We start from the raw sequence: 27,561 nt of genomic DNA, 5'->3' as shown, positions 1-27,561 counted from the left end.
AGATAGTTTTGCTATCTCAGAGGTTTTGGAAAGAAATACACCAAGCAGAAGTATAGGCAGAAGTATACCTTGATAACAGGTCCCTTCCCAAGTTCTAGGTAAACATGGATAGGCCTGATCTCCACATATAAAATAGACAGAACCTCTTATATATAATGGTTTTTCCTCTTGCTCAAGCACACTAATCTTCATGCATCTAGTGAATGTTCCCACCGGGTGGGAACCCTTTTTCTGTAAGCAAAATGGGACAGAACGTGGACTATGATTAATAGTATAGGAGGGAGGCACAGCATCATTATTGCCTACCGGAGCCATTTTAAAAGTGATTAGAGACTTTTAAGGCCTAGAGAGCCGATCTACTGGACTTGTTGTTACCGGGTTTATTGTGCTTCTGCTTGTAAAAACGGAGCAACCTAACAGTTCTAACACCAATCTCTCAAATTCATTTATATTTGTTCCATCAAACTGACCAGTGACACTATCATTCCATTTTCCAGAAAATAGCGCTCTCAATGACGCATAGCAAGCGGTATTAAGTGGCAAAGGATGTACATACCAACCCATTCCTCTTTCCCCGTGCTGGGGTAAATGGGAACACACCCAGCAATTGGACCTATTCAAAATATTCATATTCATAATCATATTCATAATCAATAGCAATCTATTATTATCATACCCTTTTCTATGTTTCACTTCTTGTGAGGGGAGAGTATAAGAGAGCACATGTACTGGGCTGCTCGTAGTAGGAGAATCGGTAGCAGTCAAAAGGGAGTTCAAAGGATGTACAGTTTCTAGATACCAAAATATTGGGATCAGTGTGATCAAAATGCAAAGTGGTATCATAATCAATAGCATATTATTCATTCCGAACCAAGTCTTTCTAGGAACAGGCTTACTCTCTATTTCTATAATATCAACAGCATTGGTGCAGGAGGGAGCAGGAGTGAATATAGGCATTGTCTGTAATGTTTATCTCAGGCAAAGTTTTCAGTGTCCGTCGGGGAAAGTTCTCCACAGCAACACACGTTAGCAGCAAAACGTTCATGCCAGTTCAGGCTAGCCTGCTTAGCAGATGGCAGCAAGCTCATGTGAATTTGCACAGAGAAACCATGTGTCAGAGCTTTCAATTTGATCCAGCTTGATACAGCTCATTCGCTCCTTTTCCCTAGGCCTCCGTTCCCACTTCATCCATGCTGGGAACAAAGGCAAAACAAAAACGCTGATCACTTCCAATTTTGTGAACGTAGATTGCACCTCATAGCTCCAGGTACAGTATGATCGATGAACAATGCACTCTCATTTCCAGATGCAAGATCAGTGCCAGCTTGCGATGCGATGAGTGATGTTGAGGCAGCAGTTGGACAAAGTTGAGGCACCTTTGGCCTTTCGATCCTTGTTGCAATCTCCCCAGGCCCTTTCGTGGGCTTAGGAAGCACTTCTGGCAGAGAGCTGGCGATGATATCTTTGTGATCAAGACAGCTGCCTTTCTTTCGATGTCAGGATCATCAAGCTTTTTCTCATGTGGCAAAGAAAACGGAACATGTGGCAAAGAAAACTGAACTTGTGTGTGTTGCGTGGATCCGTTCACTCGGACTGCAGTCTGCGTAGCCAGCAGCACCTGGAAGGGTCCCACCGACCGCGGTGCAAGTGAAGATTTTCTTTCAAAATTCTTGATCAACGTCCAGTCCCCAGGCTGCAGACATTCCAAACATTTGCTGGTCTCCCCATCACGATTTCGTAAGGTGGGAGACCAGTCCTCACCTGTACAGTTGTGCGCATGCACAATAGAGCTAGCGGTAATGCATCGGGCCATTTCAAATTGCTCCCTGCACACACTTTGCTTATCTTATTTTTCAAGATACCTTTCTGTCGTTCCACCAAACCGGCACTCATCGGGTATCTGGCCGAATGGAATCATTTATCAATTTGGAGACCTGCACAAATTTGCAATATCACGGCCGCAATAAAGTGTGGGCCACTATCTGACCATATGACACGGGGCAGGCCGAAATGGGGAAAGTATTCATTTACATTGGCTTTAGCTGTGGACATTAGCTGTACAATCTTTCAGGCGATAGGCCTCTACCCATTTGCTAAATGCGCAGACCACTACGAGAACATACTTATAGTTTTGACACCTTTCCATTTCTATGAAATCAAAATGGATGACTTCAAATGGCATAGAGGGGGGGGGCAAAACTTCCTACTGGTGTCGCTGTTCCCTTTCTAATGTTATGTTGTAAACAAGTCATACAATTTTGAACTAATCTTTCAGCAGTTTTTCTAATGTGTGGATTCTAGATAGAACCTAGATAGAACAGTGAATGTTAGCATGTGCCACACTTACTTGGAATCCTCAACCTAGCCTGCGTTGCACCTAGATAGAACTGTGAATGTCAGCATGTGCCACACTTAGTTGGACTCCTCAACCTAGCCTGTGTCATGTCTAGATAGAACTGTGAATGTTAGCATATGCCACACTTAGTTGGAATCCTCAACCTAGCCTGCGTTGCACCTAGATAGAACTGTGAATGTTAGCATGTGCCACACTTAGTTGGATTCCTCAACCTAGCATGCGTCACACCTAGATGGAACTGTGAATGTTAGCATGTGCCACACTTAGTTGGAATCCTCAACCTAGCCTGCGTCGCATCTGGACAGAATTATAAATGTAAGCATGTACACACATAGAGGGAATTCTTAAACCTAGCAGCCGCCACATCTAGATAGAACTGTGAATACTAGCATGTGCACATATAGAGGGAATTCCTTAGCTTAGCACGCACCACATCTAGATGGAATTGTACATATTAGCATATGCAGCACTTAGATGGAATCCTCAACCTAGCCTGCGTCGCATTTAGATAGAAAAGTAATTCAATGTTTGATATACAACTCTCCTGCCAAGCCTCGACCAAGCGTGCAAGCATGAATCAATAACCAACCCACTAACAATTTCACTCCTCTACATACACCTCTCAAACTCGAACCAAACACAACCACAAGCCTTAACGCAGCAAACCGCACAAACTTCACTACATTGCAACAACAAAACAAACCACACATAGGGCCTCATCACGACTTCGGCGGTAACCCTTAAATCCGGCGGTAGCACTATTACTGCCGGATTTAAGGGTCTGCCGAATCAGGGCTTCGGCGGATGTCGCCCCAGCTCTGAGCTGGGGGGAGATCTGCCGAAAATTTGCGCTATTACCGCCGGCGGGAAATCCGCCGGCGGTATTAGCGTGAAGATTCCCCATTGAGCCCAATGGGGAATGGGGCATTCCCGAATGGGCTCAGTGGGGAATGGGGACTTACATTACCGCCAAACTCGTGATCCGGCGCTATTAGCGCCGGGGAGTTCAGCGGTAGGGCTAATACTGCCCGCGCTAATAGTGTTACCGTTACCGCCCAAGTCGTGATGAGGCCCATAGACTTGCACAACTCCACATGACGACTACCAACCGTAAAACACCCAAACCCAGCCAACAGACCCACCGGGCTGGGGCTGCCAACAGCACATCACTGCTATCTTGCACTTTTCCAGCTCATTCCCACTAACTCACCCCCCACCCCCTCCCTTTTTTCAGAGCCGCCAGAGCGCCAGGGGGCCACTGCGGTGGTGATAGTGCGCGGTACAAATATCCTTTAACATTAACATAACATACAGAATGCAGGTGTTGTATCATTTTTCTAGCACATATGTGTGTTGGACTGTGGGCCATGGTGACCATTGCCAGCACATAGGCATTTGGTAACATGAATCTATTATTTTTCTTGTTCACCCAACAACCTTCAGAATCTAATTCTGTTGGGCCTTCAGACCAGTTTTTTATTTCATCTACGGTAGCTTCTGATTGCATTTCCTTCACTGTTGCAATTCCATTCTCTATCATGCAAGGTACTTCTTCTAATCTTTAAATATACATTTATGTGTGTAAATCAGTGGCAGTTTGTTTCTCAATGTTGTCTGCAAATGCGTTTTCCTTTCCAACTTTACTTTTATGTGCATCACATTTCATTATCACTAGTCACTTGGGAAGCGCAAGTGCTGACAACAGTTTCACTATCAAAGTGCCATGTTGGATTTTGGTTCCGTGTGATGTCAGGAAACCCCTTTCAGCCCATAATCGACCAAAATTGTGTGCCACCCCAAAGGCATACTGACTGTCAGTGTATATGTTTACATTGAGGTTTGCAGAGATTTCGCATGCTCTTGTTATCGCTATTATTTCTGCAGCTTGTGCTGAGTTACATGGGATTCTTTTGCTTTCTACAATACTTTTCAGTGTAGTGATGGCATAAGCAGCAGCTGATGTACCATCAGGTAATTTAAAACAAGAAGCGTCACAAATACGTTCTCTATCTGGCTCTTTCTGTGGGGTGTCAGTTAGGTCAATTCTTCCTTTTGTCTCTTGTTCAGTAAACAATCATGGGGAATTGTTTTTCACCCCCTTTGTCATTTGGAGGGGGCATTAACTCAGTCGGATTTAAAACGCAACACCTCATAATTTGGATATGTGGTGCAAATAGAACTATTTCGTAACTTGTTAATCTGGCTGATGTAAGGTGTTGCGTCTGCGTTCTATTTAAAAGAACGTCCACTGAGTGGGGTACCATGATGGTTAAAGCGTGACCTAAAGCCATCCCCTCGTTTTGTTAAGTGACGCAGCGGCTGCAGCAACAGCTCGCAAGCAGCGCGGCAAAGCACATGCAACAGGCTCCAATGTGGAAGAGAAGTAACCGCATGGTCTATTTCTTCCTCCTTGTTCCTCAGTCAAAACAGCCAAAGCACATCCATTTTTTTCATGCGCAAATAATTTAAACCTTTTGTCGGAATTTGGCGTGCCCAAAACCGGAGCCGAACATAATGCAGCTTTGAGCAGGTGAAATGCTTCTTGACATTCCATGTTCCATGGCAAAGGTAAGGTAACATCTTTCCTTGTCAATGCCACTATTGGTTTCATGATCATAGAAAAACTAGCGATCCACTGCCTACAATATGAAGCCATGCCAATTAAATCCCTGACTTCTTTCTGCGTATTTGGAATAGGCATATCAGAGGTGCTTTCTATTCTTTCTGGTGTCAATCTCCTTCCCTCCTTCGAAAGGAGGTAGCCCAAGTAGGCCACTTCCTTTCAACAATATTGGAATTTCTTTAGCAAAGATGTGTGTCCACATGCTGCTAAATATGTCAATAATGCAACTGTACTTTCTTTACTAATTTCTTCTGTGTCTGCTTCTATTAATAAATTGTCAATGTACTGTAATAAAACACAACCTGTCGGTAGTTCTAGCATATCTAATTGTTCTTTTAATGCTCTACTGTAAATACTTGGACTTTGAGTGTAGCCCTGCGGAATTCATGTAAATGTAAATGAATGTCCTCCTAAAGTAAAAGCAAACAAGTATCTGCTATCTGGATGTACTGGGATACTAAAAAAAAACATTCTTCAGGTCAATAACACTAAAATATGATGCAGAAGCTGGAATCAGAGTAAAATTGTAGTTACATCCCGGACTAATGGAAATTGCGGATCAACCACTTTATTTACTCTGCGTAAATCAATTATAAAACGGTAAGGTATCTCATTACCTCCTTTCTTGTAAACCGGAAGAATCGGACAATTGCAAGTACTACCCGAAGTTTCTTCAATTACTTTTCTTTTAACCAAATCGGATACAATGCATTTCAACGCTTTTTCTCCCTCAGCTGAAATTTTATATTGCAGAATACGCGGCAATGTAATACCTTCTTTCAAAACAATTTTCACTGGCTCTACTTTCAAACAACCAACATCATTATCGTTCCCTGCCCATATACAAGCTGATACTTTACTCAATTCAGTGGGTAATGGCTTAGATAAAAATTGCGATACAGGAGTCTTTTGTGGCGATATTTTCAAATACACTACTTCAGGAGAACAATAAATGACTGCATTCAATGTCTTCAATAAATTTAATCCCAACAAATTTTCGCTGCAGTTTTTTGTCAATAGAAATGGGCAAGACTCTATGAATGGACCTAGTGTTATAGGCACTGGTTGTGACACTGGACTAATTACTGGTGTGCCTGAGAACCATACTGAGAAATTTTTATGCCCTGACAGTAGTATATCTGGAACCTGCTGATGGTTAATCGAACATTTTTGTGCACCTGTGTCCACTAAAGAAATGTGTTCCCTATTCCCAACCTTCATTTCTATGTGCTGTCCTAGTAAAACAATACATCGTCAGATGTAAAATCGCCAGAGTAATATGCATTGGACATATTGTCAAAAATATTCCCGTCACTTGTACTGTTTCGCTGTTGGTTCTGATTACCCTGGTTATTCTGAAATTGTGGGGCTCTTTGGTTTCTATTCTGTCCTTGTATCCCCGGACGACCTCTACTTTGTCTTCTTGGTAAGGTCCCATTTCTATTCGGTATATGTGGGCACTGTGCTCGCCAATGGTCTTCTTGTCTACAATAGGAACATTGATTAATCCCTATTGGACCCCTTTGCATATTAGACGTTAATGCAAATTGGACTCTGGACGGTGCATTCCCACCGCCTCTATTATTGTTTGCTACTTGCTGTAACAATACTCCTGTCTTCAAATTACCTTTTTCCCTTAGTTCCTTGTCCTTTTCGGAATTTACTCTGTTCTCATAATACTGGGCCATATGTAATACTTCACTTTGTGTTTTTGCTTGCCAAGCACTTTCAGATGCCATTATTAAACTTTGAATTTTCGGTAGCAACCCTCCCACAAACCTATCAACAAACAATCTCTTCCCGGGTTCAGTGCTTAGATCTTGACCACTAAAATCTGCAAATACTTCTTCAAATCGATTAAAATAATCAGTCGCTCCTTCCTCGTTGCCCTGCAAACAAGCAGTCAATTTATCCCAAACTTTTCTTTTCTCGGGCACTAAAGTTTCCAATTTCTCTACTAATCGCGATGACAAAGCCAACATTACCTGTGGTGGCTTCTCTCCAGCCTTTCTCTCACTATGAATTCTAATCAAATTCTCCCATATATCGCCTAACATCGGCGCTTCACTTATGTTTCTAATCTGTTTCCATATGTCTACAGGAAGAATCACGGGAAACAATAAATCAATGTCACTTAATGTAAAAACAGATGAATTCAAAACAGATTCAATTTCCTTATAGAATCCTGACAGGTTCTTCCTAATAGCAGGGATCGTCTGCTTTATAGTATTTGCCACTTGCCTCGAAAAAGGGACATGTACAAACTGTGCAATATAATGAGCTTCTATCATTCGCGCTGGAGTTCCTCCAGAGGCAGCAACTTCTACTTTTGGGACAAACGTGGGAGGCACCTCCCTCATGGGTAATTGCAAACTAGGTGATTCTATATTCATTTGTCTATTAAGCAACAAAGCTAAATCAAGAGAAATAACAGCCATTCGAGTTTCAGGCGAAAATGCTCTTTTATAAATTGTCATTAAATCAGCGGGACAGCGTATCTTATTTTTCATACAATCATCTTGTAGGTACTCTACCATAACTTGCTATAACTTTCTCTGCATTTCTAGTGTATACTAACCCAACGTATCATGCACTTCAATTGGGGAAATGGTTGCATCCGTAATCCATCTAAGCGCGTCTCGCCTACAAATTCGCATCTCTTCACTAACAGGTTTCAACGGCGGTAAAAACCGTTGCTGAACATACGACATATGCAGTTTATCTTTTTTCAATAGCTCTTTATGCAATCGATCAAGTTCTTGTTTGAACACAAATATTTGGCTTACGTGATCTTGTACTTTCATCGCGTCATCTCGCAAATTCGAAAGAACAACCAAATCGCGCAACTCTTGCGGTAAGACTGTATCGGTCAAATCACCCCATATTTTCACCAGATAATTTCCCATGCATTCTAACAATACCTGTTGTTCACGAAGGCCTCTATGATTAGATATGGAACTTTGCACAGCCACTTCTTTGTCATCATTCATATACGTTTCGGCCCACTCTTTCAGTTCTTCTTTCCTTCCTTTGCTAATCTTGGTACGAGTCTGTCTAATGCTTCCTTGCGCAGGCTTCAACTCTGTATAACTGCCTACTAAAGCGGCTAACTCATGCTCTGGTGGCGGTGGAGGAAATGATGTCACAGGCACAGAGGGAGAGGAACGGCTTACTGCAGGTGCAGATGAAATAACGGGAATGGGAGGTAAATAAGGAGGAGGTGCAACTGGGTCAGTACTTTGATGTTCATTTCTTCGCTCATTTAATATTTTGTTTATTAATTCATCTGATGTATGCAAATCTTGCTGAGGATATATTTTCTGTACATCTAATTGGAAAGCCCTGTCCATGTTCCTAATGGCTTCTGTCTGCTGATGTCGGTCATGCTCTTTCTCTACATTCGTTTTATGTCTACGCACATGTTTCTCCCTACTTCTTAATCAGAGATTAGCTTCCTTCCTCCAGTCTCTTACAAAGTTGAACGCTGCTGGTCGGGCCTTTTTTCGTAGCAATACTGATTCTAGGTGTTCTATACGTGCTAATTCAAAGCTCCCATTATTAGGCCACTGAAGGTCTGATATACGTCTGGTCTGCCTATGCCAAATCGCATTAGACACTATTGCCCCTATACCGTATTTTATGTACATCTCATGTGCCGGTGACCCTTCGGGTGGCGTGACCTGGCCAGTTTCCAAAGATTGTCTACCGCAGTGAAACAAACTCTCTAGACAGGAAGACAATTTCCCAGGCATGGTTAATTCTTACCCTTTTTCTTACCCTGGATGTTTGATCTTGCAAAAGCAACTCTCAACCAATATCAGGACGTTTAAGAATCAGGGCATGACTCACCTGATCATCCAAATCGTCACTCAGGATGCAATTTGCCAGTATACAGACGCAACGAAGAATCGTCGTGCCTGCGTGTCTGGCTCAATCTGCCTCATTCCAGGACCATCACCTTGATGCTCTCTGGGCGCTGCTCGTCGATCAGGGATCGGCTGTGTACAGATCTGCGGAGGATTCTCTCATCACTTCTACAGGGGCACCCCGAACACATTCCGATCCTGGCTCGACGGCTTCGTCCTCGACTCGTTTTTGCCTTCTTCAACTTCAATGTATACGATGGAGCATTAGTGGGAGGGTCCCTATTCGGGCGCCATATTTGCTAAGCCATAAAGACCACATATGGAAACTAAGGCACAATAACCATATATCCAAGTGACACGTCAGACACGAGGTTCGTTTTCCAAACAAGTCTGGTTTATTTCAAAGTTTTCTCAGTCGGCCGACAGGGTCTCAATGCCCCACGACATGTGTTCCCAGACCTCGTGAGATGCGAGAGAGCGAGCAACGCTCAAGCATTAATATATATACATTACATATAATCTTTACGACAGCAATTCGATCCGCCCACAAACATGTCATTCATGCTAGGGTTCGGTGATTGACAATCATGACAATTATGACACGTTATGACAAGTCTTCATTCAGTCTAAACATAGTTATTCTAGCAATGGCAGTAGAGACAACTTTCTGTTATGGGGAACATGGAGCTTCTGGTTCAGCAAGGATATCGTGTTCTCAGCATCTGTATGACTTGGGTCATGAGCTAAAAGGTCAGATAGTTCTGAAGCAGAATACCACTCTCCACGAAGGAGCATCGCTAAAAGAATATAATTAATGTTTTAACTGCCTTTTACTACAGCGTTTGCAAGACAGGCCGGCACCTGGACTGCTGATTAGATGCAGCTTCTGCTCGGTTTCAAGGACTTAGCGAGAGAGAAAAACAATGTATTTCTGCATAGTTTGACATTCCTGTCTGGGTTAGTATTTCAGCATTCAGGCTGTGGCCTCGCACTGTGAGCGAGTTCGAAGCATAAAATACTTTTTGCAAAGCATTTTGACAGAAAGGGAAAAAGCAAATGGCCGACATTTCACAAAATGGACGCCCTCCGGTTACATTGACGATCCTCTGACCGCAATGTTTGTCACATGATGTGATTAGTTTCAGGCCAACATACTATACATACTATAGGGTCTTTTCTGGTCTAACAGTCTTTAAAATTTATAAACATCCTTTTATATTTCTCAACATAGGGCCTCATCACGAGTCCAGCGGTAGCCATGCCGGAAAAACCAGCAGGCTGCCGCTGGACCCGAAATACCATTCTGCCTCCGTGATTGCCAGAATCACCGGGGCATTACAACCCCGGTGACCCAGTAATTCCGGAGGCGGAATTCCGTAAATCCCCAGTCCCATGGAGTCCCATAGGAACTCCATGGGGATGGGGACAATGGAAACACTGGTTCCGTCTGTGACGGGGCCAGTGTTTCCATTTCTGTCTGCAGGCGGGGGGCGTTACTTCGGCCAGGTCTGACCTGGCGGGAGTGACACCTCCCGCCTGCAGAACTAGGAATCAGCCGGTTCGGAAAAAACGGTGGCGGCAGATTTACCGCCACCGTTGTTTCCGGACCGGCAGGGTCGTAATGAGGCCCATAGTTCCTTATTGAGTACAGCACGCTGAAGCAGCCATGAGGCAGAATGAGCACTATACTTGTACCCTCATAGGGGGCGTGGCCGACCGCCATGTGAGAAAGCCGCGCTTCGTAGCAGCTCCGTTGATGCGCTCATCATTTTGCCCACAACCTGCATCCACCTTAAATGAAACTACACCTGCGACCCGAAGATCGCTTCGGTACAGTCGGCTGACCTTCCGACGGTGTTTTGGGGCCGGTGCGTGGCCTCACCGAGGAGAAACGCCGTGGTGTAGGAGGAAAGCGCACGACTCAAAATGGCGACCGCTTGCTGACCGCGGAAGAGACGAGCGCCGGATCGCGCCCAACACAGAGCGGAAAAGGAGGCTCGCCTCGGACTCCGGCTACCAGGGGGAATTGGCCCAGTCGACCGACGGCCGGAGACTGCATCTGCCCCGTGCGCCTCCCCTGCGGTAGAGGCGCACAACGAAGGGCTCAGACCCGGTAACAGCGCTACGAGGTACGGAGTGGGAACAGGGCTGGGGGGACATTCGGCTCGTCGACCGAACCTGCTGCATCATCCCTGAGAGAGGTTGCACTCTACCACCGGCCCTATTGGAGGCCGGGGCGCTCCGGAAGCAAGGGTTTGCCGAGATCATAATCCTCGCCCCCCAGCACCCCAACCCGCCGGCGCCCCCCATTCCAAGCCCGCCCGCACAAGAGATGTCCGCAAAAGGCCCCAGGAACAAGCACAAGCAGACAACCATGGAGGCGTTCGCAGCCACTGGCGCCCTCAAACCAGATGCCGCCTCGACGACCTCGGAGGTAGGACCCTCTGAACCCACGAACTCGCAACTACTGGAAGCCATTACGGCGCTCCAAAAAACCATGGAGGGCAAGATAGATGCCATGGCCATCGACTTAAACCTACTCAGACAAGATGTGCGCTCCATTGCGGGCAGAACGGAGGCATTGGAGTCCCAGGTTAAAGAAAATACTGACGCCAAAACTCGCCTCTTAAGAGAGGTAGATGCCCTAGCCCAGAAAGTCAAGAACCTCGAAGACAGGGCGGACGAGGCGGAAGGACGGGCACGCCGCAATAACATAAGAATTATCGGATTGCCGGAGGGGACGGAAGGGTACGACCCCACGAACTTTGTCGAAAATCTGCTGCTGCAAGAGGTCGGTGCCGGCAAATTGTCTCAGGGGTTCACCATCGAGAGGGCGCACAGATCCCTCACTAAGCGCCCACCACCGGGGAACCCGCCAAGGCCGATAATAGCTAAAGTCCTCAATTACAAAGACAGAGAGACTATCCTGGCCCACTCACGGAATGGGGGCCACATTGAGTCTGGCTCCGCCAAAATCGCAATCTACCCGGACTATACCCTCCAAGTCCAAAGGAGCAGAGCCCAATTCGCCCACATCAAGGCCAGACTGAAAAATGCGGGCTTGCGATACATGCTACTATACCCGGCCAGACTTAAGATCATCCATAACAATCGAACGCACCTCTTCGAATCACCGACAGATATAAATGAATGGATGGACAGGGAGCAGATCCCTGACATAGAAGGAAGGCAACGGAAAACAAGAGAAAACGGCACCCCCAAGGAAGCCTAATGAAACCACTTTATCGGGACGTATGCGAAGTAATCTCACCTTGCAGATTGTGGCACCATCGAGTGTCTTGGAGCTGACCGAATGGCACCGCTTGGTATCGGACACTACCAAGGGGATTGGCCCGCACCCCCGAATCTCTTTGGGTATCTAACCCGCCCGTAGGGCACCAGAGGACCGTAGGTCTAATGGAGCAGAAACGGGGATGTCAGGATGGGGGGAACCCCGTTAGACTAGTTCTGTTATTGGCTAACGCCAAGTTCACTGTTTGCAGGGTCGGGAAATTGCCCGTTAGCATCCCGTCCCAGTTAGTTAATGGGAAAGTCCGGAACCACCTTGACCACCACACATCACCACTTCAAACTAGTATTGTTAAGTGCCACCGCCAGAGCAGGCCACTGAACCATACACTGATAGGCCGGGGGGCGACACCACAGGGCAGCCCACCCACGTCCTCACACTCACGCTACACCCATGACTAACGTTGTTAAAGTCATGTCATGGAACGTTAGGGGCCTGAACAGCTACATCAAACAACACAGGGTCCACACCTTCCTCAAACGCCACAAGATAGGAATCGCCCTATTGCAGGAAACCCACCTGAATGCACAGAAACTTGCGGCACTGGCTAAGAGATGGAGAGGAACCCTGATAGGCACCACGTACTCTAACTATGCACGGGGAGTCCTGATATGGATTGCCCCCACCATTCCCGTCAACCTCGCATGCACCCACATCGATAACGAAGGTAGGATGGCCTTGCTCAGAGGCACCATAGACGGCAGAGAATTCTGCCTAGTAAACACCTATGCCCCCAACCATGATGCGACGGTCTTCTTCCGCTCCTTATACACCCGGCTTAGCCCGGACAGAGACGGCACGCTCATATGGGGTGGCGATCATAACTGCACCCTTGACCCGCGTATGGACAGATCGGATAACAAACATACCCGCCCCTCCCCTCCCGCTAAAATACTGAAAGCCCTCTTACATCAATACGCCCTGCTAGACCTCTGGAGGACTCAGCACCCGGAAGAAAGAGGCTACTCCTTTTACTCACCCCCTCACGCGGTCTACACTAGAATCGACAGCCTACTGGTGAGCGAGGAACACTTAGACACATTTGTAGACACGCAATACCTCGCTAGAGTGCTGTCTGATCACTCCCCCATAGTAACCTCCTGGACATTAACGGCACCGCGACCCCCCATACCCACATGGAGACTCAGAGGCGAAGCACTGTTAGACAAGGCTTTCCAAGAACAGATTAGGCAATGCACGGCGAACTATTGGCTGACAAATAAGGACAGTGTCCAACATGTCAGCACGGCATGGGAAGCTTACAAAGTAGTGATTAGGGGGGAGGCGATAGCCACTATAGGGGGGGCCCAAAAGTCTATCACAGCTAAGTTGGCTATTGCTGAAAACGAGCTGCAGCAACTAGAATCTTTGGCCTCCTCAGACCCAGCCCACGTACATAGCATAATCGAACTAAAGAAGGCCTGTCTACAACATTGGGAGGCCCTCGGGAAACTCAGCTACACGAAATACATCGAAAGAAACCACGCCCTCGGTGACAAACCGGGCAAGCTACTAGCGTGGCTCTGCAAGCGGGAAACCCCTAGAATACCTATCTGCCACATGCGCGATGACGAAGGCGTAGACACGTACTCACAAGCAACCATAAACCATATATTCACGAAGTACTATCAGGCCCTCTACACCGACCCCTCACAGCCAACAGACACTGAAATAGGGGATGTATTGGACATCATTGATTTACCACACCTCGAGGAACACGCGGCTGAATCCCTGGAAGGGCCAATAACCCCCGACGAGGTCGCAGTGATCATTAGAACGCTCCCCGCAGGGAAAACCCCAGGTCCGGATGGGCTCCCGGGCGAGTTCTATAAGGCCTACGAAGCCGAACTAGCCCCACTACTTGCCCAAGTCTTCAACGAGGCATACGACACAGGCCGACTACCCAGCACCATGAGAGAGGCAACCATCATACCCCTCTTGAAACCTGATAAAGATGGCGCAGAGTGCGGCTCGTACAGGCCGCTATCCCTACTGAACACAGATAGCAAGATTCTCGCAGCAATCCTGGCCATGAGGTTACGCAGAGTCATCCCGTCCCTGATCCACCAAGACCAGACAGCATATGTGCCCGGTAGAACCATTACAGAAAACCTACGCAGACTGCACCATGTTATCCACAGCACTGAAGGCAGACGGACACAATGTGCAGTAGCATCCCTTGACGCCTCTAAAGCATTTGACTCAGTGCGCTGGAGATGGCTCCTGGCCACCATGTCTAAGATGGGAATAGGGCTCAGCTACATAAAATGGGTCACACTCCTTTACACCAATCCAGAGGCCAGAGTACGCACCAACAGCACCTTCTCACACAAATGGGAGCTTTCTCGAGGAACTAGGCAGGGATGCCCCCTATCACCCATGCTGTATATTATAGCTATAGAACCCGTGGCAGCATATGTGAGACAGGAATACGGGGATGGAGGCATACTAGTAGATGGGGTGAACCATGTGATTTCCATGTACGCCGACGATATGCTCCTCTATCTAACAAACCCCACACACATACTGCCCTACATACTGGAAACCTTAGATAGATTTCACAGATACACGGGGATCCAGATCAACCGGGACAAATCATGCCTATTCCCCCTCGCCGCCTTGAGCGGGAAAATGGCCGGTCAGCTCCCCGATCTTGCCCTAAACTGGGAACCCTCCTCCTTCAAATACCTGGGCATCAGAGTGCACAGAGACCCCAAGACTGAGCACGTACTGAACACAGTGAGGGCAAAGGAAGGCCTGGCAAGGTCAATGGAGTTCTGGAGCAGGCTGCCGCTATCGGTAGCGGGCAGGGTGGGCCTGCTGAAAATGGTGGCGCTTCCCAGACTGCTGTATTTCTTCACCAACGTACCACACAACATACCACGACAATTTTTCAACGAACTACACAGACTGTGCAGAACATTCTTGTGGCAGGATGGCAGGCGTAGGGTCGCCCTCGAAACGATGCAGAGACCGTATGACAAGGGGGGCCTCAGAGTGCCCAACTTCGAACTGTATTACCTGGCCGGACAATTGAAGCACGTGATACAATGGATGGCCGACGAGGCCACTACGGACACTCGCTTGCTACAGCCGCAAGTCCCGCAATTGCTCCTCAGGGACCTGCTATGGTCTGAACCCAAGTCTAAACAACCTCACTCATACCTGATTCTCTTGGGCGTCCAAATCTGGCGGAGGGCCTGCAAGGCTGCACTGATCCCTGACCCCTACTCTCCTCAGATCCCTATAGCCGCCATCATGGCCAACAGACCGGGAAGCCATAGGATAATAAGAGACACTTGGGAACCTTGCGGCGTAGCTACCCTGGGCGACCTGGCGGATGATCAGGGAATCTTAACCTTCGCGGAGTTACAAAAAGTCTCTGGTATCCACACGGGACAGTTCTTACTCCACAATGCAGTGATTAGGAAACTGGTGACCCGCTGGCCACCAACGGATCCGTTAAATACTGGTCACGAACACATTGAGGACCTGCTCGGGGCGGCCGAGGGTGGCCATGAGACCTCAAGAATATATGACACACTGCTAGACAGCGTCACCCAACGAAACCTCCAGTGTAAGGCGGCGTGGGAACAGGAACTAGGATCACAATTCGAAGACAATGAATGGGGGGCCATAATGGGATACCACAGGAAAGTATCCAGGAACGCCAGGTTCCAACTCATCCAATTCTACATTACGAATAGAGCGTATCTCACACCAGACGTCATCTCCAGATTTAGTGGAGCTGTGACCACTGGGTGCCCCAAATGCAACGAAGCCCACGCGGCGATGATACATATGTTTTGGGGATGCCCCGCCATTCAGTCTTTCTGGGCCCAGGTCAAAGCCAAGGTGGCCGAGGCGAACATCACCCTAGAAGTTCATACGCCAAAAGCATGCATCCTCGGCATATACCCCAGAAGCAAGAAGAACAGACCACTCAATAAACTAAAAGACCTAATGTATATACTGGCGAAGAGACGCATTGCAATGAATTGGAAGCGCCCGCGGGCCCCCTGCTTGTTGACTTGGTGGCAAGACCTCCGCAAATGGACGAACGCAGAGACAGCGGTCTGGGAGATGGCGCAGTGCCAACAAAGGCAGGACACCTCAGACGACCTACTACAATGGGTGGAGCTAACGGTTACGCTGTTCAGCCCCAACATGGGAGGCTCCTCTGGCGATGACACAGATGACCCACAACAATCACGTGGATGAACTGGTGGTGTAACACGTTTGGGCCCGGACAAGTTGGGATAGGGAGGGGGGAGGGTGGGATGGGTGTGATTGCACTTTGTTTTTTGTGTATGTTCACGTTGATGACACAATGAAAATAATAAAACAGATTAAAAAAAAAAAAAAAAAAATACTTGTACCCTCATATAAAATAAGTGAATGCATGGGGTGCATTTCGAACTTGGCAAGTACACATTCATGCTTTTTTCAGTGGTCACATTTTTTCAGATGCCTATTTCTATGCAGGTGTATATGTTGGAGAAAGATTTGGGCACTGGGGAGGGTCCAAAAACTGTCCCAGAAGGGTATCACCGTAGGAATGATGATAATAAATAGCACTTCATGTACTGAAAGTCAGGGGTGTTGCTAGGTCTGGAAAAGATATGTGTCTACGCTAATATTGTGACTGTCGGTACTCAGGGCTAGTTCAACCTTTGGTTGTATCCCTGAGCTTCTATCCAGGGCTACAACCAAAAGACCTGGGGCTATAACACCCCCTAGAAACGCCTCTGCTGAAAGTGATGTTAAACCACTGGGAAAATGGTGCAAGGAAAAGGAAAGGCGGGGGGACCCGCCGCAAGACCTGCTTCCACCTACCACCTGCCCTTTAAATACCCTACAGATATCATCTGTGCTTAAAAAAATAGGTAAAACATTTTGTCGAAAATACATTTGGCAAAGTTGCCATTCTGCAAAAGTGAAGAATACCACGTACAAGGCATTCCATAGGAATCCAGTGATTTGATGTCTGCATGAAAATGACATTATGGGGTTTAATCGAAGGCCCAAACACACATAACTGAAAGGCCTACTGGAAAAATGACCTACCAGCCTTCAAAAACTTCCATACTGAAAATGGGCCTATTAATGCAGACTGTGTGTATTTCTGCGAGTAGCACAGGGAAGAGTTGTGATAAAAAGGAAAGGCTATGCGAATGGGAAAGCATTTGAAATCAAAAGGCCTATCTTTCATTACAAAAGGAATCGTTGGACTGAAAAGCAGCTTTTGATTTGCATTTGCAGAAGACAATCTAAGGCCCCTTATACACGAAAAGCCGGGTTTTCAAACACTGAAACTAAAACGGTTTTGCATACGCGTTTTGCAGCTTTAAAGCAAGACATGAGAAACATGTTCCCCATCTAAAAAAAAGATATCAGTTAAAAGACTTTGGGCCTGATTCATGGAAATGCACGCAGAAATCCTGCAAGGGCGGATCGCGGTGAAGGGCACTGAGCGAGCCTGCACGATTAAGTCGATCTGCGCGCTCAGAGTATTCATGGATCCAAATGCACAATTCCAGAAGGGAGTGGAGCTGCGTTGAGGAACGCCCAGAACAGGCCCCCACGCACACCGAAACCCAAGCCATACCCCAAACCAAGCGCAAACCTCTGCATCCACCCCTGAACCACTATCCAGCACCACTGCGAAAAGGCACATGCAGTTTCATAAGCATACAACACCACAGCGAAAACGCAAGTGCTTTCTTGTAAGTCGAGGCTGCACCCCAATGAAAACACGTGGGCTCCCTTGCAAGCTAAGGCAGAACCCCTTCAAAAATGCGAGAGATTCCTCGTAAGTCGAGGCTGCACCCCCAACGAAACGTGCGGGCTCCCTCGTAACCTAAGGCAGCAGCCTTGCGAAAACATGAGATCTCCCTCGTAAATCGAGTTTGTACCCCACAACGAAAACACGTGCTGCCCCGTAAGCTAAGGCAAACACGTGGGCTTCCTTGAAAGCTAAGTCGGCACCCCCAACGAAAGCGCGCAGGCTTCCTCGTAACCTAAGACGGCACACATGCTAAAATGCGAAATCCTCCTCATAAATCGAGGCCACACCCCCCAACGAAAATGCACAGGCTCCCTCGTAAGCTAAGGCGGCACCCCCAACAAAAATGCATGGGCTCCCTCTTTTGTTAAGGCACCCTTACAAAACTGCAAGTCCATCCCCTTACACCCTATGCACCCAATCTGCAGGCATATACCCCTACTGCACATCAACTCCTCAAGTCCAGACACCACCCACCAGCCCCCTTCACCTTCGACACTATCCCAGGCAAGCCCCTCAAGTCCAGACACCACTCACCAGCCTCCTTCATCTCCGACGCTACCCCAGGCAGCCCCCTCAAGTCCAGACACCACACACCAGACCCCTTCACCTCCAACACTACCCCAGGAACCCCCCCGATAGTACACTCCCCTTTCCAAACTGTCCTCACCTCCAACCCTACCCCAGGCAGCCCCCTGAAGTCCAGACAGCACCCACCAGCCCTCTTCACCTCCAACACCACCCCAGGCAGCCCCCTCAAGTCCAGACAACACCCACCAGCCCCCTTCACCTCCGACACTACAATGGGCAACCCCCCCAAATCCAAACACCACCCACCAGCCCCTTCACCTCTGATATTACCCCAGGCAGTCCCCCGATAGTACACTCCCCACCCCACACTGCCCTCACCTCCGACACTACAACAGGCAGCCCCCTCAAGTCCAGACAACACCCACCAGCCCCTTCACCTCCGACACTACCCCAGGCAGCCCCCTCAAGTCCAGACACCACCACCCAGTCCCATTCACCTCCAACACCACCCTAGGCTGCCCCCTCAAGTCCAGACACCACCAACCAGCCACCTTTACCTCTGACACTACCGCAGGTAGCCCCTTCAAGTCCAGACACCACCCACTAGCCCCCTTCACCTCCGACCCTACCCCAGGCAGCCGCCTGATAGTACACTCCCGTCCCCACACTGCCCTCACCTCCAGCACTACCCCAGGCAGCCCCCTCAAGTCCAGACTACACCCAGCAGCCCCCTTTAACTCAGATACGACCCCAGGCAGCCCCCTCAAGTCCAGACACAACCCACTAGCCCTCTTCATCTCCGAGACTACCCCAGGCAGCCCCCTCAAGTCCAGACACCACCCACCATCCCCTTCACCTCCGACCCTACCTGATTGTACACTCCTCTCCCCACACTGTCCTCACCTCCACCAATACCCCAGGCAGCCCCCTCAAGTCCAGACACCACCCACCATCCCCCTTCACCTCCGACGCCAACCCAGGCAGCCCCCTCAAGTCCAGACACCACCCACCAGTCCGCTACACCTCCAGCACTACCCCAGGAAGACCTTTGATCGTACACTCCCCTCCGCACACTACCCTCACCTCTGACACTACCCCAGGTAGCCCCCTGATAGTACACTCCCTTCCCCCTCACTGCCCTCACCTCTGACACTATCCCAGGCAGCACCCTCAGGTCCAGACACCATACACCAGCCCCTTCACCTCCAACACTACCCCAGGCAACCCCCTCAAGTCCAGACACCACCCACCTGCCCCCTTAACCTCTGACACTACCCCAGTTTTCCCCTTCAAGTCCAGACACCACCAACCAGCCCCCTTAACCTCTGACACTACCCCAGTTTGCCCCTTCAAGTCCAGACACCACCCACCAGCCCCCTTCACCTCCAACCCTATCACAGGCAGCCCCCTGATAGTAAACTCCCCTCCCCCACACCACCCTCACCTCTGACACTACCCCAGTCAGCCCCTTCAAGTCCAGACACCACCCACCAGCCACCTTCATCTCTGAAACTACCCCAGACAGTCCCTGATGGTACACTCCGCTCCTCCCATTGCTCTCAGCTCTGACACTACACCAGGCAACACTGACAAGTCCAGACAGCAGCCACTAGCCCTCTTCAACTCCATCACCACCCCAGGCAGCCCCCACAAGTCCAGACACCACCCACCAACCCCCTTCATCTCTGACACTAACCCAGGCAGCCCCCCGATAGTACACTCCCCTCTCCACACTGTCCTCACCTCCAACCCTACCCCAGGCAGCCCCCTGAAGTCCAGACAGCACCCACCAGCCCCGTTCATCCCCAACATCACCACAGTCAGCCCCCTAAAGTCCAGACACCACCAACCAGCCACCTTCACCTCTGACACTACCCCAGGCATCCCCCTCAAGTCCAGACACTACCCACCAGCCCCCTTCAACTTTGATACTACCCCAGGAATCCCCCTGATAGTACACTCCCCTCTCCACACTGTCCTCACCTCCAACCCTACCCCAGGCAGCCCCCTGAAGTCCAGACAGCACCCAACAGCCCCCTTCACCTCCAACACCACCGCATTCAGCCCCCTAAAGTCCAGACACCACCCACCAGCATCCTTCTCCTCTGACACTACCCCAGGCATCCCCCTCAAGTCCAGACACTACCCACCAGCCCCCTTCACCTCTGATACTACCCCAGGCATCCCCCGAATAGTACACTCCCCTCTCCACACTATCCTCGAGCTCTGAAACACTTGTGTACGAGCGCGATAGAAATAAAATATCAATCAATCAATCCTCATCTCCAACCCACCCCAAGCATCCCCTTAAAGTCCAGACAGCATCCGCCAGCCCCCTTCAACTCCATCACCACCCCAGGCAGCCCCCTCAAGTCCAGACACCACCCACCAACCCCCTTCACCTCCGACACTAACCCAGGCAGCCCCCTGATAGTACACTCCCCTCTCCACACTGTCCTCACCTCCAACCCTACCCCAGGCAGCTCCCTGAAGTCCAGACACCAAACATCAGTTCCCTTCACCTGCGACCCTGCTCCAGGCAACTCCCAGATTGTACACTCCCCTCCTCACACTGCCCTAGCTTCCGACACTACCCCAGGCAGCCCCATCAAGTCCAGAAACCACCCACCATCCCCCTTCACCTCTGACACCACCTCAGCAGCCCCCTCAAGTCCAGACACTACCCACCAGCCCCCTTCACTTCCAACACTACCCCAGGCAGGCCTCTCAGGTACAGACGCCATCCACCAGCCCCCTTCACCTCTGACACCGGCCCATGAAGTCCCCTCAAGTCCAGACACCACCCACCAGCCCCCTTCACACCCAACACTACCTCAGGAAGCTCCTCAATCGTACACTCCCCTCCGCACACTGCCCTCACCTCTGCCACTGCCCAGGTAGCACCCTCAAGTCCAGAAACCATCCACCAGCCCCTTCACCTACAACACTACCCCAGGTAGCCCCCTCAAGTCCAGACACCACCCACCAGCCCCCTTCACCTCTGACACCACCCCAGGCAGCCCCCTGAAGTCCAGACAGCACCCACCAGCCCCCTTCACCTCCAACACCACCCCAGTCAGCCCCCTAAAGTCCAGACACCACCCACCAGCCTCCTCCACCTCTGACACTACCCCAGGCATCCCCCTCAAGTACAGACACTACCCACCAGCCCCCTTTACCTCTGATACTACCCCAGGCATCCCCCAAATAGTACACTCCCCTCTCCACACTATCCTCACGCTCTGAAACACTTGTGTACGAGCGCGATAGCAATAAAATATCAATCAATCAATCAATCCTCACCTCCAACCCTACCCCAAGCACCCCCTTAAAGTCCACAGCATCCACCAGCCCCCTTCAACTCCATCACCACCCCAGGCATCCCCCTCAAGTCCAGACACCACCCACCAACCCCCTTCACCTCCGACACTAACCCAGGAAGCCCCCTGATAGTACACTCCCCTCTCCACACTGTCCTCACCTCCAACCCTACCCCAGGCAGCTCCCTGAAGTCCAGACACCACCCACCAGCCCCCTTCACCTCCAACACCACCCTAGTCAACCCCCTAAAGTCCATACACCACCCACCAGCCTCCTTCACCTCCGACACCACTCCAGGTAGCCCCCTCAAGTCCAGACACCAAACACCAGTCCCCTTCACCTGAGACCCTGCTCCAGGCAGCCCCCTGATTGTACACTCCCCTTCTCACACTGCCCTCGCTTCTGACACTACCCCAGGCATCCCCATCAAGTCCAGAAACCACCCACCATCCCCCTTCACCTCTGACACCACCTCAGCAGCCCCCTCAAGTCCAGACACTACCCACCAGCCCCCTTCACTTCCAACACTACCCCAGGCAGGCCTCTCAGGTACAGACGCCACCCACCAGCCCCCCTCACCTCTGACAACGGCCCATGAAGTCCTCTCAAGTCCAGACACCACCACCAGCCCCCTTCACATCCAACACTACCTCAGGAAGCCCCTCAATCGTACACTCCCCTCCGCACACTGCCCTCACCTCTGCCACTGCCCAGGTAGCACCCTCAAGTCCAGAAACCATCCACCAGCCCCTTCACCTACAACACTACCCCAGGTAGCACACTCAAGTCCAGACAGCACCCACCAGCCCCCTTCACCTCCAACACCACCCCAGTCAGCCCCCTAAAGTCCAGACACCACCCACCAGCCTCCTTCACCTCTGACACTACCCCAGGCATCCCCCTCAAGTCCAGACACTACCCACCAGCCCCCTTTACCTCTGATACTACCCCAGGCATCCCCTAAATAGTACACTCCCCTCTCCACACTATCCTCGCGCTCTGAAACACTTGTGTACGAGCGCGATAGCAATAAAATATCAATCAATCAATCAATCAATCCTCACCTCCAACCCTACCCCAAGCATCCCCTTAAAGTCCACAGCATCCACCAGCCCCCTTCAACTCCATCAGCACCCCAGGCAGCCCCCTCAAGTCCAGACACCACCCACCAACCCCCTTCACCTCCGACACTAACCCAGGCAGCCCCCTGATAGTACACTCCCCTCTCCACACTGTCCTCACCTCCAACCCTACCCCAGACAGCTCCCTGAAGTCCAGACACCACCCACCAGCCCCCTTCACCTCCAACACCACCCCAGTCAACCCCCTAAAGTCCATACACCACCCACCAGCCTCCTTCACCTCCGACACCACTCCAGGTAGCCCCCTCAAGTCCAGACACCAAACACCAGTCCCCTTCACCTGCGACCCTGCTCCAGGCAGCCCCCTGATTGTACATTCCCCTTCTCACACTGCCCTCGCTTCTGACACTACCCCAGGCATCCCCATCAAGTCCAGAAACCACCCACCATCCCCCTTCACCTCTGACACCACCTCAGCAGCCCCCTCAAGTCCAGACACTACCCACCAGCCCCCTTCACTTCCAACACTACCCCAGGCAGGCCTCTCAGGTACAGACGCCACCCACCAGCCCCCCTCACCTCTGACAACGGCCCATGAAGTTCTCTCAAGTCCAGACACCACCCACCAGCCCCCTTCACATCCAACACTACCTCAGGAAGCCCCTCAATCGTACACTCCCCTCCGCACACTGCCCTCACCTCTGCCACTGCCCAGGTAGCACCCTCAAGTCCAGAAACCATCCACCAGCCCCTTCACCTACAACACTACCCCAGGTAGCCCCCTCAAGTCCAGACACCACCCACCAGCCCCCTTCACCTCTGACACCACCCCAGGCAGCCCCCTCAATTTCAGACACCACAGACCAGCCCGCTTCACCTCTGACACTACCCCAGGCAGCCCCCGATATTACACTCCCCTCCCCACACTGCCCTCATCTCTGACACTCCCTAGGTAGCCCCCTCAAGTCCAGACCCCACCCACCAGCCCCCTTCACTGCCGTCACTACCCCAAGCAGCCCCCCGATAGTGCACTCCCCTCCCCACACTGCCTTCACCTCTGACACTATAACAGGTGGCCCCCTCAAGTCCAGACACCACCCACCACTCCCCTTCACCTCTGACCCTACTCCAGGCAGCCCCCTGATTGTACACTCCCCTCCTCACACTGCCCTCGCTTTCCACACTACCCCAGGCAGCCCCCTCAAGTCCAGACACCACCCACCATCCCCTTCACCTCTGACACCACCTCAGGCAGCCCCCTCAAGTCCAGACTCTACCCACCAGCCCCATTCACTTCCAACACCACCCCAGACAGGCCTCCCAGGTACAGACACCACCCACCAGCCCCCTTCACCTCTGACACCACCCCAGGAAGCCCCCTCAAGTCCACGCACCATCCACCGGCCCCCTTCACATCCGACACTACCCCAGGCAGTCCCCTGACAGTCTCCCACGCATGCAGTTCAATGTATTGCTGCAACTCACCTGAACCTCTGTGGTCTGCCTCCACCATGAAGCACACCACCCACATGGATACCGCCAACACGATCAACAGGAATCACTGAAGAGCAATCCTGGACCGGAGCATCCGTTGACACTCCCTGGCAGACTGGAATCTGCAGTAACACAGCTAGACAGCACTACATTGCATCAACAACACAGTGGCCACCCATCATCATGTGACAAGTGAATGCAAGGCAAAGCAGCATGTACCTGTTGGCCTTGAGTCATTGCAAAGGCATCGAAGCACACCAACTGAATGTGTGCCGAGGACAGAAGTAAACCTATTCATACATCAGCCAGATCCACAAATAATGATCAGGCGCATCACAGCCTGAGCACATGTGACCTGGTTGGAAGTGGTGGCAAAGTCCCTGTGAGGGACCGCAACTTTTTTTAAAACAATTTCTTTTAATTATTATAGCTCTTGGTTTATTACAAACCTTTGTCAAAAACCAGAAAATAAAAGTACATCAAGCACCACACAGGAGAAACACAGTTTGTCAATCATATACTCCTTCAAAGAAGCAGTGGGGACAGGTTCTCATGAATGTATCAAAGAACTTAGACCATTCTTGTTCCTCTCAAAAACCTCCTTTAGGTATTGTATTAGACCAAAAATTATCGTATAGTTTTGGCCTTGTCTGAAGTGTGTCCACAGGACTTCCAAGTCTCTTTGTTGTGCGACCTCTGCCCTTTTTCACAAATAGGATGTTCTTAGATCTGTCAGACCTGTAAAAAACAGTGTAATATGCTTCAGGGTTTCCTTTACCCCTGGTAGCTTGCAGATATGGCAGTCAGCAGAGTCGGCTAGTTTGTAGATCTGTCTGATCTGATTGGTTGGAAAGAGATTGAACCTAAAACCCAGAAATTGATTCCTGTATCAGGTGTTATGAAATTTGATCAGATATTTTGGCAAGACACCCCGGGATGTACTTTCTCCCCTCATTGCTGTCGGAAGCTTGTAGAAGATCACACCAACTTGGGTCTTAATCCAATCCTCCTGCCAGAGCTTCCATTTCACCTTCGCAGTATTTTTAATCAATACTTCTAGGTCCGCTTTCAGATGTTTCAAGTGGCTTTGACAAACGTTCCTCCATTGCACAATTATTGGGTTGCTGTAGTTCTTCAGATTTTCTCCCAAAACTCGATATGGCTTAGCCAGAGTGGGCAACATACATTTCCTGAACATTGCCAATGATTTCCATATAGACATTGTGAGTAGCGAGATCAAACCTAGTTTGTGACTGATAATGGAAATAGGAATTAAATAAGGAAGCTGAGTATTTTCCTCCAAAAGCTCCCTTCCAGTGAGGGCCAAAATTCCCATGGGGTACATAGGAACCCTTCCCCACCAAAAAAAAAACCCGGAGTGACCTTGGCTTCATAAAATATCAGCATCGGGTGTAGCAAACGTTTTTTCTGAATTTCTTATGAAGCAGGCGACCCTGTCCTACTAAAGTTCTGAGTTTAGCCCTCAAAGCCAACTGGCGAGCGAGGTCCACCTTACTGTTATTGATCAAAGCTCCTGGGTAAATCACCTCCTTAACCTGGACCAAGAGATGCTTTTCAACATAACATTTGAACTGAGTTCTTCTTCGTGGACCCTGAGGGCCAAATACCATAGAGTTGGTTTTGCCTGGGTTCAAAGCTAGCCCATTAGAAGATAAATATCCATAGAGGCTATCCAAATATCTTTGAAGGCCAATAGGCGTCATGTCAAGCAGGACAAGGTCATCCACGTAAAGAAGTCTTGGAAGATGTTGTCCCCCCATCTTTAGAGGAGAAGCTCGTACTTTGCTCATATGCACCCCAATATCTGTGAGAAATAAGTTAAACAAAGTCGGGGCCAATGGCACCCTTGCTTTAAAGCCCCAAACATATTAATGCATTGAGGCGGATTTGGACGCTTGTTGCTTGGTAGAGTGATTTGATCGCTGCCAGTAGGTCTGGCGGACAGTTCCATGCCTCCATTTTAAACCAAAGCAAATCTAGGTTGATGCTATTAAAGGCCTTTCTGGGACCTATAAAAGCTATATAGATCTTGTTGTTGTCCTTGAAAGCTTTGCCTTTGAGAAGATTCAGCAAAACAGATTCAAGTCCGTTACAATGCCTTTCACAAAGACTGTTTGGCGCAGATCATCTCTTTCCTTGCAAGAAATCCATATCTGCAGTTGGCGCAGGAAGAAAGCTGCAAATAATTTCTCCAATGAATCCAGCAAGGCAATCAGTTGAAAGTTTGTCGAGTCAGCTCTGCTTCTTTTTTTGTAGATGGGTACAATTACAGCTGATCTCCAAGAACTCAGAATCTTTCTTGTCTTCAGGACTTATTTGAAAAGCTCCAAGATCAAAGTCACCCATGCTTCCTGGGATTCCTTAATCATGGAGTTGAATATACCATCCGGACCCGGAGCCCTAGAATGATTAGTCTTTTTAATTAAGAGCTCCACGTCCATAATCTCGAGAGAAAAATGCCATCCAGACGTTAAGGTAACCGGGGATAAACAGGATGTTGTTACTTTTGCTTCAAATAACTTTTGATAAAAGGGCTTCGATGTATCTTCGGAAATCACATTTATCAGGGCCGCTGAGCTTAAAGACCTGAGTTCGTTGATCAATTGCCAAATCGTTCTCCCATCTTTTTTAGCAGCCGTAAACATGCATTCTGCTTCTTTTTGAATGGCCTCCGATTTGTAATAGGCCAACCAGTTCTTATATTTTTGCTTTCTTTTTTTGCTCAGAAGCATTTGTTTTGTATCATGCAGTCTGTTTATCTGCCGAAGGTCTTTCTGTAGAGGCTTCTTTTCTAAAATGATTCTTTTGTCATGAAGATGTGTGTGAGGCCTAGACAAAGATTTTTGAGCTTGAGGTTTGAATTCAAGGCGTAGGTACTTCACATCCCCTCCTGTAGCCAACTGCCTTGAACATTTTTGGGAAAAAGACTGGCTATCTTGTCTTCTTAAGCACTTGCGATTTAAACCTTGAGTTAGTTCAACGTCTGTTGACCATTTGTCTTGCTTTGGGTTGGATTTAACGATCCGGGGAAACTTGAGTAGAGCATGATCACTTGCTGCTTTTTTAATGACCTCCAATGATGTTGTGCCCTGTATTAATGAGCTATATACAAACACATAATCCCCCAGGATACTAGAGGTGGCACCATTATTCGATGTCGGTCTAGGGGGAC

The sequence above is a fragment of the Ambystoma mexicanum genome, chromosome 11 (assembly GCF_040938575.1).
Source record: "Ambystoma mexicanum isolate Mex_15411 chromosome 11, UKY_AmexF1_1, whole genome shotgun sequence".
NCBI classification, from domain to species: domain Eukaryota; kingdom Metazoa; phylum Chordata; class Amphibia; order Caudata; family Ambystomatidae; genus Ambystoma; species Ambystoma mexicanum.
The sequence above is the reverse complement of the archived record's forward strand: the minus strand, read 5'-3'. Positions refer to the sequence as shown.